This window comes from Heliconius melpomene, chromosome 10 (genome assembly GCF_056956725.1).
Source record: "Heliconius melpomene rosina isolate 202511_hmr_F chromosome 10, ASM5695672v1, whole genome shotgun sequence".
Taxonomy (NCBI): Eukaryota; Metazoa; Arthropoda; class Insecta; order Lepidoptera; family Nymphalidae; genus Heliconius; species Heliconius melpomene.
Genome location: NC_140398.1, coordinates 6,066,449 through 6,083,928, shown reverse-complemented (window position 1 = coordinate 6,083,928; position 17,480 = coordinate 6,066,449). Strand labels below are relative to the sequence as shown.

At 32.7% G+C, this 17,480-nt stretch overlaps 1 protein-coding gene across 2 annotated transcripts in view; it reads right to left on the bottom strand.

The window, feature by feature from the left end:
* LOC146535313 (uncharacterized) overlaps positions 1-17,480 on the bottom strand; it is a 212,387-nt gene that overhangs the window by 86,499 nt on the left and 108,408 nt on the right. Inside the window, exon 1 of one of the 2 annotated variants that reach the window (XM_085191360.1) lies at positions 15,788-15,902. The exons of the other annotated variant lie outside the window; for it this stretch is intronic. The gene's annotated coding sequence lies outside the window, so the exon portion shown is untranslated. Of the gene's footprint in view, positions 1-15,787; positions 15,903-17,480 lie in introns of those variants that run through there. 2 annotated transcript variants of the gene reach the window in all.

The window sequence follows — 17,480 nt, the reverse complement described above, 5'->3', positions numbered from 1 at the left end:
AGTCTCTTTTATGCCATAACCCAAGAGTCGCAAGCCATATATGTAATATGGCAGATGAAAAGAAATGTGAAGCTATTATCTAAATTCACTATTATTACAAAATTTTCTTTTCCTCTTCCCTATAATATTTTCTTTTTAGGGCGTTTTAGGGTATCGATATTTATAAGATATTTAGTTTAGTTTTTTTTAAGGAGAATGGCAAGGCAAACGAGCGTACGGGTCACCTGATGGTAAGTGATCACCACCGCCCACGACCCCATATTATTCCTTACTCACATATTTCAGGGCAGCCGCAGGGATTCTAGTATGTATATTCCGTTACCCGTGTTTAGTGGCGAGAAGCAACACCGCGCATTGTCTTGTTACCGGAGAGAAAAGAATGAAATAATTCATTCCCCCAAGTAAGAATTGAACCCACAACCGCCGTAGAGAGTCAAATGCTGTACCACTGCGGAACATCAGCGACAATATTAAGGATAATAAAAAAAATATTGTTTTTTCTATATTTTATGCTGCTATAGAAATAATAAAATAATTTAAAATTAAAAGTAACTCTATAGTATAGCAGTTGTGCGAATAAAGTGAGGGAAACTACCTTCACGATATTGCTTATATAACATTTACCCGTGTAAAAGTTTTTAACTGAAATTTTGAATTTTATCGAACTTTCAACTTTCGAACTGTAAGATGTCGGTAACAATTCTGCATTGCGCGTACAAAATATTTGTTATTCTTGTAACTAATGTTAGTTATAGTTTTGTATTGTGTTCAATATATTTTATTTTAATTTAAATATATAAATATTTTAATTTCTTAGGGTTCAGTAATACAAAAGGAAAAACTTGAGCCCTTAGAGGATCACTTATGGTCCGTCAGTCAAAAGAGTTTATCTCAAGATCACGTGGATTACTTACTTCATCACCAAGCTTCTTTCATATATTTCTCGTTGACCTACAATCCTGATATTGGTACGGAACTCTCGGCTTGTCCGACTCGCTCTTGACCGTCTTTTTTATCGTTGCGCAGCGACGCAGCGTCAGACTGTAAGCGTGGCGGTGTTGGATTCTAATCTCATGCCTATCCTGCTATATACGAGATACAAAATCCACTTTTTTATCTAAATACAAATATTTAATTATTAAACTCTTCTGTACTACTGAGTGGTTAACAGAAAAAGAGTAGCCGAACCTTCACAGAGGCTATCCCAGTACGAGAGGTTATCCTAAAATTCCTACTGGAAAAAAAAATTGCAAATGTATTTTACTTCATATAGTCGACACAAAGGAAGTTGCTAGCTACAATCAATAAATTCTATAAAGAATATAAGTTATAAGAAAATTTTCTACAATATTTTACTTTCATTTCTTTATAGCGCATTAACAAAACGTTAAAGAACTTGACCTCGACCGTCCATTATTAAGATTAACCTTACAAAATTTTGCTATCTTTATGAAAAATCAATTTCTGTTATAACTTGCTTTTAGTATCTGATAGAAAGAAATATATAATATTATCTAAATGTATATTAAAACATTAAATATTTATTGTTTTAATATACTAAAGGAGTGAATTAAAGTGATATAAGAGCGATAGTAGGTTACTTGAAGGTGAATTGACTTTTGTACACAGACCATGTAATCATTATATCATCAGAACACTCGCTGTGGGCATTGGTCATACTTTTGAAAGAAGGGTATTTTGCTTTTCCGGAATGGATATTAGAAAAAATATCAGCAAAGACGAAATGCAAGACATGGTAAAACAAATGATTGAATTGGTATATTTGGGAAGTATGTTTAGTAAAGACGGAAAACACGAACTGGATGTGGAAAGAAGTATTGCAGCCAGTAAGGGAGTTAACGGTTCATAGTTTGGAGTTCAGTTATTATTTGGACAGTTGACTCTTAAATATTACACGGGAACTTGAAATGTTTTTGTCATAGATCAATGTTTTTTTTTTTGTTTCCATAATACTTTATTTTAGCTTCACGCTATATCCCGCATATAGCAGGATAGTCAGAAAAATCGGTCATCGTTCTATATTACTAAACCGAGGAAATAAAATAATATATTATCCTTAGTGGGGATCAAACCAACAACCATAGTGCTTACAGCCGTTAACTACACCACGATGGTTTCAATAAATTAACGCTAGTTTCGCTCTTTCTTTATGTAACCTTATATCTTAAGCTAGCGACCTAGTCTAAAAACATTCTCATCCAGAAAACTAAAAGAAAAAGAACTCTCAAAGTATTTTTTAAAACCAACTCCAGTAATTAAGAAGTCTATAATAAAAGTCTAAGTTTTCGTTTTAAACGTGCTCCTTGTTCAGTGTTCATAGTTTGAAATAAAGGGGTATTAGCATAATTATTTTACAGGTAAGAAAGTTTCCGTCTGTTCCGCAAAGACGTTAGGTTAGCCCGAGTGCCCAACGGCTTGCTGAACTAATATTTTCACTCAATTATAACAAAACTACCCTCTTTGTTAGTTATTTTGTAATGAAATTGTGTTTCAGTCGACTTTTTTGTTTAATTAATTTGATTTCGTATTGATAAAATGTTATTATAATTGTTTTTAAATTGTATTTATATTTTGGAATTTTACAAGTTATTGGTGATTTTATTCGCCTTTACATATTATATACAAAAATACAAAGTAGTGTCTCAAAATTATTATTTCTGTTCCCCATTTTCCGCCTAATTCTAGAGGCATAGCGTAGTGAGTGGCGGAACTCAACGCCTCGCTTAGTCTCGTGCAGGATAAGGAATCAATCCTCACAATCATCTTCCGTTTGTACCCGTTTGTCAAGACAGCCCTTACTTGTGAGACTTAATCAAACTAACATTATTACTTTAGTAATAAACGTCTCTTTTCACGTAAAATCTTGGCTCCATAGTGAATAGTCTAAGTAGTTTTGGGTTTACGCTTTACTGGAAATTCCTTAACTATTCCACTTAACCCTTTACATAGTTTCTGTATATATCTGTATTATGGTGGCACGGTTTGTATATGTTGGAGTAAACAAAATTTTCTTTGCCTCGTGTCAATGATTGATGTTTAGATTGAATTTTGCCAGTATTTCCATCCATCCATCAGCCTTTTAAAGTCCACTGGACAATGCTCGCCACTCCGTCCGGTCCTGCGCCCTTTGAATCCAGCGGGTTCCCGCTGTCTTCTTGAGTTCGTCTCAACCAGGTAGGTACTCATTTTTGCCGAGACGTGGTCACCATTCGAGGACCTTTCCAATGCCAGTATTTAGCCATGCATTATTAGGCGCCTTAGACAAATCATTATATGAGCAGGTAAATGGATATTTACTTGGCAGAGGCAGGTGACCAATGTGCAAGGGTCTGTGTGATGGCGCCACAGTCACAGATTGTTTAAACCTTCCGAGTATATCCCCATTTTACAAAGTGTCCCCTCGAATAGTTGTTAGTTTAAATTTACAAAATAAAATAATAATTATCTTTGTTGCATAGTATAAAAAGTTGTAATTTTAATGTATAATTTAATATGTCAAAGTACGCAAGGGGTTTTAATGCAATTTTCACTAATAGACATAATATAAGTAACTATTTTTCCTAACCTACTATATGTCAGAAGAATTTATATTTATTGGCGCCGTCGTATCAAAGTTGGGAAGCGTCCAACTTGCATTTATAAAATCATGAGTGGGTTCAAATCTCAAACAAAGAAAACATATTCAATTATGTACATGTTTCTTTTTATCTGATTAGGCAAATGAGTTTTGTGGGTTGTCTCCCGTTGTAATATATTTATTTGAGAAAAGTGGAGAATATTTTTGATATTCTCTGCTTATGTACTGTATTATGTCATCTTCACCAACTTTCCGCCGAAATCCCGAGGCATTGCGTGTTGTGTGGCGAATCTCAACGTCGCGCTTTTTTGTTTTGTTACTGGAGCGATGATGAAATAACAAATGTCAAATACACTTTCCCGGGTGGGAATTGAACCTACAACCTTCGTGTTTACAGTCGCTTGTGCCCATGCTCCATGACGACCTCACTATATTATTATGTAAGTTATTTATTTAAAAAGAACACTACGTTCTTTAAACCATTTATCATTCAGTCCAAACTTACTTAAGTTTCTTCAAAACAGAATGCTTACTTGAAATATTGTTGTGAATACTAAAACTATTTCAAATGTGAAAAACTTCTAGAAAAACACCATAAATACCATGGTAGCTTATGTGTGACTATACGCAATAATAGGTAATAATAGATTCAAAGTTTATTCATGGGAATTTTGATAAATTCCCATGTCATCTAGCGGCTTCGCCCGCTTGAACTATATGAATTTTATTTATATGAAAGTGAATTTACGGAAAAACATTAGATAATTATTTTAGTATAGTTATCTATACTGTTATGCACTTAAGAAATTAAATTGTAGTTTAATTCTTTTGGGAAATAATCTGATTTTATTCTCAAAAATTATCGTTTTCATGGATAAATGCTTAGTTACTTCACATTAATCGAGGCAGGCGGTGGCACACTTCAAAGGTTTTTTCTGCGTAAACTCCATCCTGCGAGAATTTTGTCATAAAAAAATATGTTGCTCCAGAACAGAGGGGGTTCCTTTCAGTGTTAGTTCAATAAAAGCGGTTCAGCTGTTTCGACAATTGGCCCGGGCAAATAGAAAGATAAACACTTAAAAAATATATTTGTCTTTGGTATCGTGTAAATAACTATGTGCACCTGAAAAAACAAAGTGTTTTTGAAAAATCACCTGGAATGAAACATTAAAAGAATGGAACCTTAAGAGAGAATTCCATTCCATTTTACATCTTTAACTATTACTTTTACTTTTTTAGTTATCATCCATGTCTAGTTAAACACGGTAAATCCTTAGTTTCGAAATTCAATAACATTTCCAGTTTACAAATTGCAAAACAGACAAAAATATAAATAGGAATATACCTACTACGTACTTATTATAAATACATTTATTAGACAAAATTGTATTTTAATTAAGACAATGAGATTTTGTTATTTAAATAAGGCAATCAAGTGGCTTACCCAAAACGTGTGGTTTCCTTATCCTTATTTATTATTGTGTTATAGACAGAGTGAATGTAATTATAAAATGCATTTTCAGGCTTTTTCCCCCATAGCGGGGTAGGCAGAGGGAACCTAGTGTTAAGACACTCCGCTCCCCAATTTTCGAGACAATGCTTGTTGAGTTGAGGGGGGTTCGCCCGACTGGGAAACGAACCCACAACCGTCACGTTCATTGTCAGACGCGCGCCATGCCACTTTCAATTTTACATTTTCAATGAGAATTTTAACAGACAAATATACCATATTTTTCCATTGAAATGACAATCAAAAACTACTTGTACAAGTTTCTTTTTGAAATAACATAGTATGAAAAAGCCTCTCGACATTTTGATACTATACTTGAGGTTTGTTGTTTTAATTAATACAATATTTTATAATTAGAAAATAATATTAATTATAATAAAGTGTAGACTACCAGGTTAGTGTCTGTTGGTATAATTTTGGTTATGGATTCGATGCCCGGTAACAAAACAAAGTATACCCTTTTTATTTCGGTGCTCAACACATAATGTGTAATAATAAACCCCTAAAAGAGTAAAAGTTCCTCTCACTTATCCCCCTAATTTAAGGGGATACTTAAAGAAAACTATACTCCTTGAACATGCAATGTCTTGAAAATTGGACAAAAATAAGGAGCACAGTGTTTTGACACCAGGTTTCCTCTGTTTAACATGTTAAGTCAAGCTTGAAAAAATGTATAATTAAGATATTTCATTCTTCATTTTCCGTGCATTATAAAACTTGTATATCGATTTGCGAAACAAAATGAAAGTAATCGATAATTTTGCGGTATCAAAAGTCAAGTTTTCGAGCATATCTCCTACCAATAACGGAACGCCAAATTTCATTCCTATAATAAAAATTCACCCCCAAGCTCTACTCGCTAACGAAATTATTTTAGGGTGAGTGTACGTAATACGTATACCCATACTTTATCATATCTGAATATTTTATCGAGAACTGACAACGTGACAGGTTTCGGTGTTATAACATTTTTGTCATTTTCCAAACGATTTCACGTTAAATTTGTTATATTTTGATACTACAGTGTTAAATATATTTATTTTCATATACTCTAAAGCTAAAAAGTTTATTTGGTTGGGGGCACTAATCTCAGGAACTTCTAGTTCTAATTGAAAAAATCTCTTTGAGAAGGATATTCCATTTTTATATAACCCATTCTATCAGCGGTCAGAAGGCCTCGCGTTCTAAAAAAGTGTCGTACGCTATTATTCGCTGTATTCCGCACACATCAAGGTACGCAGAAGGAACCTAGGAACCATATAGCGTAAAACTAAAAATAAATAAACAAATATCATCTTCGTTTACACCACATAGCGTAGATAAAAGGTAAAAGGTAAATACAATAATTAAAAAAAAATAAAAAAAAAGCCCGCATTTTTTAAATGAAATAATTGAAGTAGCCATTCAACATTTTGAAGTTTGAAATACACCGTGAGAATTTTACGCTAAAAGTGTTATTAAGCTTCATAGAAAGTTTTAAACGAATATTTTTTTTAATTTAAAATTTCATACGTATAACGTATTTTTATACGTATATTTATAACCACTCCTTTCTTTGTTTTTGTTAATATAGTTGGACCTAATAGTTGGACTACGAGTTTTATTGATATAAATTTCATTTAACATTAGTTTTGGGGTCGTCGTGGCCCAGTGACACAGGGGTGTGACTGTAGGCGCGACAATTGTGGGTTCGTTTCCCACTCGGAAAAATGAAATATTTATTGTGTAATTTCTCCGGGCTATTACCTCGCTTGGTCACGAGGCAAAGCGCGGCGTTGAGTTCTGCCGCTCCAGAATCCAGAATTCGGCGGAAAGTGGGGAACAAAGTATCTTAACGCTAGATTCCCATGTTACCTCTGCCTTCTTACACTTAGGTAAAAATAGATATTCACGATACTGTTTCTGTTACTCAGGCCCATATTTATAAGCCTCTGATTTGTTTGTCAGTCATTCAGTAACGTAAGATTTTTATATATTAAATATGTAAAGGTAATTCGTACATTTTCATAATTCTATTTATTATACTAAAATTATGAATAATTCTTACTAAACAAAAATGTAAATATTACAAACATTTTAAACAAAAAAATAAAAGTAATTGTTACTTTCACAAAGTGAATTATAATTGTTGATAAATTCGTGACAGAAATAATGCTCGGACAGCGGCGCGACGGTGATCCCGCGGGAGTAGGGTTGCCAATTTATAAACTCTAAACACAGCTTTTGAGCTTTTCTAAAATTTGGAAAAATATATTTTGCACAGCCCTTGGGAACGTAAAGTTGTATAATTAATTGTAATAATTATGGGTTCAAATTTTACTTGGAGATATTATTATTTAATTGTGCAATAATATGAAAATAACGTAACGAATTGTGTAACGGATATTTAATATTTTAAATTCCTCGCTGGTAATGACCAAACGCGCAGCGTTGGGTTCCGCTACTCAATGCATAATGCTTTCGGAGTTCAGCGGAAGTTGCGAATAGGACTGTCTTATGACTAGGTTCCATCTGTCAGGTGCAGGATACAGCGTGAAATTAAAATTAAACTGAACCTGTATCTATACAGTCGATTACTTACTGTGGCACGAGCACCTCAAAAAAAACATTTAACGTTAAAAATTTAAATATATAAGTGTCATGAAAAAGGTAAATTACTATTTTAGAGATAAACGCGTGACAGTTTTACAAATGAAGGACAGCAGTATTCCCGAGCGGAGTGAGATTGTCAAATTATTGTAATCGCTGTACGTGATGTTGAAACTTTGAATTATTTTATACAAAGTTGATTTTGGAAAATGATATATTATATACTTTAAACAATATTCATTGGTTTAAATAATTAGATAAGAATTTATTTATTGGATAAGGGATATATACGACGGCATAATGGGAATTGATAAATGTTTGAACTATATAGTGGGTCCAATTTTTATTTACAATTATATTTTTATTTGCGTTTAATAACGTGGTTAAATAAAAGTAATTGATAGTTGTGGTGATTGTAATTGTGGACCATAAAACACAATGATTGTTTCAATTGGTATCAATAATATCAGAAATTAACGCGTTCTACCAAATACATTATTTGACTCTATTATCAGTTTGATTCCATTACGAGAAGTGTTGGTAATATCTAAAATGTTTTCAACTTGGCAAGACAAATAGCTGCGCCACCATATATTTATTACTATAAAATTAGTGACAGTGATACATTACATATATGGTCTCCATTAATATGTGGATCTTCATATCTCAAAAACTACTAAATTAATTTTGATGAAATTTAGACTGTTCTCTAAGCCGAAATACATCTTATTTAAATCAAAATGGGTGACTTCAATATGAATTTTATTTTCCGAGAAATCTGTGGACAACATACCAACATACATACACTTGCGCAATTTAACACACCTGTGTGAGATGCCTCAAATATATCATCATACTCAAATATTATTCAATTCCAACAACATCACATAATCACAGACAAAATCATAAACAAAAAATAAACAATTATATTATTCTAAAGAGCATATGTCAACCCTATCATATCTGTTTGCTTTGTCAACTCCGGTACACTCGTCAACAATATAATAAGTCCGTTTTGTATGGAGACAGTAAATTAAAAGCTGACCTCCCCTTTTGATCTAAGTACGTCCTAATTATGATTTATTTTCAGTGTTTTAATGAAAAAAGAGTTTTGTATACAACGTGAGATGTACAAAATATGATTCTAATGAAAGGAAAGTCGCCTAATTAAGTATATTGTGAAGAAGAGGTTTTCATTGCTAATATTTTTTAGCTATACTAAGTATTCGTATACAGCAGAGTAAGCGGAAAGAACCTAGTGTTAAGACACTCCGTTCCTCTTTTTGCTTAATTTTGGAGACAAGGCGTGTTTAGTGGGGGAATTGAATTCATTCGTTCCCCAAGTGAGAACCGAACTCATAGTTGTCACGTTTACAGTCAGGCACTGGGCTGCTGTACCACGACAGATTAGTTTTATTTACATTATTAAAAATATATATGTGACTATTAGTAGCTTCTTTATTAAAATACTTAATATAATATATGTTTTTATAGTGATGTTTATTATTTTTCAACAAGAGATACAATACAATGTGGGGGTCATCAAAGATAGAGTGAATAGGTATCTTCTATGCAAGCGTGCACCACCGTAGATCGCATCAACACTCGCCAGACTTGATGCGGTTGACCGCATTGCATTTGAATGCAAGCCTTATAAAAAAAAACTTTTAATTTGAGGCTATAGTGGCGCAGTGGGCCAGAGTTTAACTGCAATCGGTGGCTCTCATAGACAAGGTCTGGCGTTGAGTTCCACCACTCAACAAGTAATGAATCTCAAAAATTCAGCGGAAAGTTCCAAACTTTAGGTTCCCTCTGCCTACTACTACTTAATATATAAACTAAAGTAAACGACAAATGTGATTCGTTCAGTAATAAAATATATCATTTGGATAAATACATAATTTAGCAAATTTCACCTTATTACAAAGAATAAGTTACAATCCACAACTAACGGCCATAAAAATGTGAAACGAAATCGCTTCTGTGAAAAAAGTCCAAAGGTTCCCTTAGGCATTGAAAATTTTCTATAGTCGAGGTAGCCTTCTGGCGAGTGATAGCCTTTTCACAAACATACGAGTATAATAGACTATTAAATATAACGTTTTTAGGTACCGCCTCAGGTTTTATATTCTAATTTTCGTTAGAAAATAAGTTGTAGATGATTCCGTGAATAAATAACGAGTGGGTAGTTGATAAAAGTATCCTGTATCAAAAACGTTTGGTAAATATTTTGTTTAAATAACAGCTATTTAGATAAATTATACGAGCGAATGAAAATAACGGAGAAAAAAAAATTGTGTTAGAGTAAGCAACTTGCTAACTTTAGTAATAAAATTTTTTCGTTGTCGTTGTCGTCGTCGTCGATATATCCTGCCTATAGAAGGTAGGCATAGGGAACCTAATTTTAAGACACTCCGTTTTTCAGGGATCGTCCAATTTTTAGAGCTCAACGCCTTGTTTTGTAGTGTTACTAGAACGAAGAAATAAAACTAAAATTCATTCCACCTACTGGAAAACGAACTCACAACCGTCACGTTTACTGCCAAGACCGTTACCGTTACCGTTGCGCCACAAAGACCTCCAAGATTCGATTAAATATATTTTTTAAGTACTACAAATCTTTACAATACACAAGACTAATACCTACATAAGTATCATAAAGTCGTTCCTTCCATTTAATTTACCGTGAAACCGCTTCAACCATGATTTCGAACTTGATATTTCAATAGAATGCGAGTTGCATTCATCCTCTGAATCGCAACGTCGATTCTTTCTGCGAGCCCTTTTGTGACCAAAGAGCATTAAACGTTGTAAGTCGAAGAAATTTCTGGTATAAATTTTATTCTGTGAATAAGTATTAATATTTTTAGGTGATTTTGAGCCCAGTCGTGGTGGAGGAGCACAGAGTGTGATTGTCAACTCGACAGGTTATGGGTTCGATTCTCACTCGTGGAAATGAAACGTTTAATATTGTCTACTTCGCTATGGTGTTGAAGCAAAGCACGGCGTTGGGTTCCGCCAATCAACACCCAATGGCAGAATTAGGCGGAAAATGGGTAACGGAGTATCTTGACACTAAGTTCTGGAATCTGATAAAAACAACAATAATATTTTTATAATAGAAAAAATATTGGATGCTCACATGACATTTAAAGTTTATTTATTGGATTAAATTCTATATTTACTCGTAATATCATAAAGCTGAGGAGTTTGTTTCTTTGATAGCGCTAATCTCATGAACTATTGGTTCGAATCGAATATATGAATGTGTCTCGTACAGTCAATTTATCTATGAAAGCTATATCAAAGTTATAGCTAATAATAAGGTATTTAAGTTATCTTCAAATACCTATAACATAAAAGTGAAAAACGTCAAACAAAATTTATCATTTGACTGTTTTACTAATTCTATTTTACACAGCTCTGCCCTAAAAATAAAATAGAAATGTTGTAAAATTCCAAATGTTCATACATGTATTCAACTTTACTAATTACTAGTAACACGCTCACGTTTGCGTTAGCGCTGTGGAAAAGGAAATCATTTTTAAAATTTAGGAACTTTTCAATTCACTCAACAAAAAAGTCTCTCAATGCTTCGCCTATGCCGACTAATTAAGCAAGTTTTAAAAAGTTTATGAATAGTACCTATGATTTTTTTAAATTTCTAGTATTAAAGTTTGGTACAAAAAAGATGATTTGAATTGTGACTTACATAAAGGTCGCAGGTTCGAAACTATATATACAAGAAACAAATAATATAAAAAATCATATATTTATAAAATCAAATTAATTTCTAAGATGACAATATGACGTATGTACGAGTATAAGTCCTATATGAAAAAACTGGTATTGCACACCAATATATGAAATATCTAAAAGAGAACAAGTGCAGAACTGAGTGACTAATCTCTACGTGTGTGCTGATCTATTCCCTCATATGCAAGTTTCGACATTTATTGGAACGAAGTTTTGGAACGAAGTTCCTTACGGCAGGCTTGGAAGGGATAGGGATTTCGCTGCGTGACCGAACTGAAAAAAATGTGATAGTAAAACCGTAAGAAAAATGCGTGGAATAAAACCGTTAAATGAGACGTGCGCAGGCGCGACAGTCGCATACACAGACGAGTAGTGTATAATACCTTTCTCTTTCTCCCTCTTTCTTTTTTTAGTTGATAATTTGAATTATGATGTTTTTTTATTTTAATTAATTTATTATTTCCTAAAATACTGAATTTCCTAAATACTTTCTTGTACTTAAATAAAAACTAATCAGCAAAATTTAAGAGAAAAATCAAGAAAACCTACATAAAATTGAGCACGACTTTTTTTGCAATTTGTGTCGATTCTACATTAGCCGAAAGAACTTCGTTCCTACCTGGTGTCCCACGACACCACATTATATATTACGATAGTTATTACGATAGTTATTAACAGAATCTCTTTGCATTAGGTTCCATTTGCCTTCTGTGGAGCTAATAACATATATATGACATAAAAATAAAAATCCAATTATTGAAGCAATATTTCGAACACCGGAAATCAAACAGTTCCATGAAATAAAAAGGATGAAAGCCAGATTAAAATTTCCTAATAAATAAAAGAAAATCTTAATAAAAAAATGGATATACATATTTGATGTGACATGGTTAAAGCTAAAATATTTTTTTTACTTTGAAGAGAGTTAGTGATAAGTTATGTTTACTCTCCGCGCAACTTTCTAGATACTGTGTGACGAGTGTCTGAATTTAATGGCTTAAGAATATTTTTTCTTGTAAGTAGAGCCAAAATATTCATTACTTCAAATGGGAATCGATCCCACAACATACCACAAACGTTTATACGTTTTCTAAAATATTATTTTGCTAGGTTTTTCTGAACTAAAGAAGAAAATAATATTATATAAACAATGCGAAAAACGGAACAAGCTCACCTAATAGCAAGTGTCACGTCGATAACAAATTGAATGCCATTCACAGTTTTGCATAGCTTCATCATTTATAACGCAACACTAATTAAATTGTATTTGAAACGGAATCGTAAGTAAAAATGTCATAGTTACAGGTTCAAATCTGGCAGGATATTTTTTTATTTGATCACACAAGAGTACGTACATAGTACATCATGACCATATTCTTGATTTCACACTGCTATAATAAAGTACATTTTTGCAGGTTCCTTTTAGAGTGTAAAGGAACCTTTGTGGTTTCGGCTACGCTGACTCACACACAGTGGTTTGAGCACATTGAGAATGGTGAAAGAATAACAAAAAGAAAGAGTGATTGGTAAGAGATTCAAGGGGAGTTCTCGGTTTACCTTCGAAATCACAGTATCGATGATGCTTAAGAAAAGTCAATCTTTTGACGAAGACTCCATGGAGGGCATATATGAAGAGTGACAGTGGACGAGGTGAAAGGAATGCAGTGATCGTTCGTCGTTGGGCGCTCCATTCTCTCTGGCTACCCAGTAAGGGATAAAGCGTGAAACTACAACAAAGTAATTCAACTCAATAGCTATCTTAAAGCTTCTCTCTATTGAAAACTGAAAATAATTTCATAAATATATTTAATAAATATTCGTATAGTTCAAGCGGGCGTAGCCGCGTTCGGGTCCACTAGTATAATATAAATTGAATTCTATATAGTCATAGATCTATGAATCAAATATTATAGAAACAATAGCAATGTGCTTTAATTGAATCATCGTACATGTGGTTTATATATCTATTTACGTATTGTATATGAGATTACGTTACTATTATGTTGATAACTCATGTATATTGCCAATTATTTTGTTAATCTTATTGTTCTATAGTTCATACAGTTATTAGCATTTAATAGATATTGATTTAATAGTCTTAATAGTAGGATAGTCAGTGGGAACTTAACAGCGGAGCTTGACACCGCGCTTTGTCTTGCAAAAGAAGACAAATGAAAATTTTTTATTCTCTCGAGTGGAGTTAGAGTTGTTCATTTTGGCGTTAAAACTTGTTATGTATGTTACTTGGAGAGTGTAAAAGAGATCATTTGTCGAAATTTCTTACGAAAATGAATAAAAAACACTGAATTATTTTTGTTTTGTAGTGAGATATACATAGTGGGGAACGAAGTGTCCTAACACTAACTTCTTTTTACCCAATCTACTATATGAGGTATACAAAGTGCAGCTACAAAAATTATCAAGCTAAAGGAGCCTTTGTAGACATAGTTCTAATAGTTCTTACTGTTTGTATATAATAGAACAATTCTGTGGTTAAACGGCTAATGCCACGAGAGCTTCGATAAATGGAAAGCTGCTAAATGTTACATCCTAGCTTTACTGCATTAAAAGATTTGAGAAAATAGGATTTTTTATTAAACTTATAGATTTTTTTAATTTAATCGTCTTAACGCAATGCCTACAGAATTCGGCGGAAAATGGGGGACGGTAGTGTCTTAATGGGAACGGAATATCTTATCATTAGGTTGCCACTTTCCCTCTGCCTACGATGCTTTAACATAAAGATATTGTCTTTCTAATGTTATTAGAATACAAAAATAAATAAAATAATAAATAAATAAATTCGTATTTGAAGCGGGCGAAGCCACAAACGGTTCGCTACTATATTATAAAAATAAACATACGTTTATTTAACTATAACCAGCATTTAGTCTTTAATATTCTATTCCACTTGTTAGAGAGTATACCATTAATGTTCTTTTAAGTTTCCATCGAATAATAAATAAGGTACTGTGGCAGGTTGACAAAGGGCTGATTAAGGTTTAGAGACATTAAATTGTAGAGAACCAGTAGGGTATGTATGTAATTGACGTATTTATTAAGTCCAGAGATCATTGGTTCAAATTCAGTAAATAAAATGAAATCTATACATATAATAAAAAAGTAAAAATGGCGCGTCTGTGCATTGAATATATTTACAAAATAATAATTGAGGGGGATTTAGGAACAGTAATAGAGCCCAAATCCACAAAAAAAATTGTCTGTCTGTCTGTTTATTTGTCTGTTTGTACACGCTAATCTCCGGAACTACTGGACCGATTTGATTGAAACTTTTTTATTGTATAGCTATTAAGTCGAGGCAACATCTAGGCTATAGTTTATTTTGTATATACAATCAGACATTGTTATTCAACAGTTTCAATTGATATCTCCTAATCTTTATGCTAAGCTTCAAATGGTGAATGAATGAAATGAAAAAATAAAGTACGTACTGTGGACCGTAGTGGGACTCCAACCCGCGCCTCTTGGAATCCTTCCAAGTCCAACCCTGGATGGTTTCAAGAGGCACGGATTCCAGTCAAACTAAATTAACATTTCCATATATTTTTTAATCTAAATATACTTAAAATAACCCTTGATAAATAATTTTAAACAGGAGACTATGATAATTATTTACTAAATTACCTTTACGCGTGCGATACACGTTGTCAGCGTAAATTACATTTCGTTAAGTGTAGTTAAAATTATACGTCCAATTTACGAAAACCAGTTTGTGTTAATGAAGCTTTAATATAGAAAGCCTTTTTAATATATTATCCTCATAATGTTTAGAAGTTATATAATTCTTCTCTTTACATTAAGATTGTTTATCGAAAATATTGCTTTTATTAAGGCAAATACGCTTATGGTGCTTAAAAATTATAATAAAAATTAACTTAACCTCAATAAAAATGAAGATGCCTACATTTTTTTATATACAGATTGTACGATAGTTAAATTAAAATAATATGGAAGATTAATTATTCATTATTAAGATAATGTATATTAAATATATTTAAATTCTAAACACAACAATAAAACATTTAAAATTTAAAAAACATAATTTTGATTAGTTATTATAGTATTAGTGAGAACTAATGTTTTCCACATTTATTATGCTTTCCAAATTTGTACTCCTACAGATTTTGCAAATATTATTTAAAGCTCCTTGAAAGAAAGAATTTAAATTATTAACAATTCCTAATTAATTATTCATATAAACATTGATATTTCAAAACTTTTACAAAACTTTGGTACAACCTAACCAAACACCACTACAAAATTGATAGAAAAAATTAAATTATATAGGATGGACTCATAACAAAGGCACTTACCCCGTATTAATTCCGAAACACGCACATTACACTTTAAACACTTCACTTAAACACGTCATATCACACTTGTACGAGTATACGTCCAACGACATCCACCATCTATACAGTTCTAACCCCTCCAAGCGACCGCACGCATGCGTGATACCGTGAATATAAATCTGGAGTTAGTAGGACACGGTTTTATGTCAGTGTGTCTTCTTAGATTTCTTCTTCTAAACTGTTTTAAAAAAAAACAAAAATCTAAATCAGCTTCAAGCTTTATCCCGCACACAGCGGGGAAGGCAGAGGGAATTTCGTGTTGAGACATTCCGTTCCCCACTTTCTACCAAATTAAGGAAGTTTTCCGTGTTGAGTGGCGGAACTCAACGCCGTGCTTTGCCTTTTTGATCAGAGCGAGGAAATAAAAATACTAAATATTTCATTTCCTCGAGTGGGAATCGAATCCACAACCTGTCGCGTTGACGGCTGTATACTTGTGCCCCTGTACCACGACTGGCCTCTATATGCGGAAAAACGGGTGTAACTACTCTTTTTATGTAATAGTGTATGTATTTTATCAGATTCATGTAATTTCTTTTTGTTTAACCATTCTTCCTTGTTAGAACACTGATTAATTCTACTGGAGTGTTGACTTGCCAAACGTAATAGAATATTCAAGAAGAATATTTCGATCCTAATACACTCAATAAATCAAATTTTATTACCGAAACCTTTGTGGATAAGCCAAGACTTTGTGAAGGGATTGTAATTCTCCATGACAATTAATAATAACTTATTCTGTGTGACGTGACGTTTCAACGTGACGACGGTGGTGGGTTCAATTATAACTTGGGATAATTAATTATTTTCATTTTCTCTCTCTATTAACAAGATAAAGCGCTTGTCTCAAGAATCGGTCGGAAAACCAAGGGAGTGTTTTAACACTTACTTGGTTGGCTTACTGTTTAAACTGGCTGGCTGGCTTTTTATGTCCAATTATTTAAAAATACTTACAAAAATCTATTTAAATAAATTATAATTTGAAATTTCTTGTAAATAATAATTGTAAATGTTTACATCATCATTATACAATATAAAATATTGTATTGTGTGATAATAAAATCAATCACGTATATAAATAAGACCACTTGAGGTGTGGATACGGGAACAGATAGCAAATAAAATTTCGTCATGTTTTTTATTCGATTTACCTTAACGATGTCAAAATCATTCAGCTTCACGCTGTATTCCATACACGGAGAGAGAGAGAGAGATGACGGAGAGAACGGAGTGTCTTAATATTTAATTTTTTCTGCTTTCCTAGCTTTGAATCTTATCCTGTATATATTATATTAAAAATATTATATAACTCAAATACTACTACAAACATATACTAGGTAAATACACATACGGGTACATACAAACATATTATTAAAATGGATATTTTTACCATTATTTTCGTTATAAAATATATAAAAAATCTAATAAAAAAACTCCCATTTGGGATAAGAGCCGTAGAAATTACGACTTTGTTTTGTATCTGTGGTCCCTCCCTTGTAAAGGTTCCCGCCGTTATTCGTATGTAAATTAGGAGTTTCACTTAATACAGCACTTTTATGTAGCGGTCTTAGAGATAATTAAAACAGTACACTTTGGACGCCATTATGGCTTTATTGAGAAATATTTGGCAACGCGGAATGGTTGCAGGTTCAAT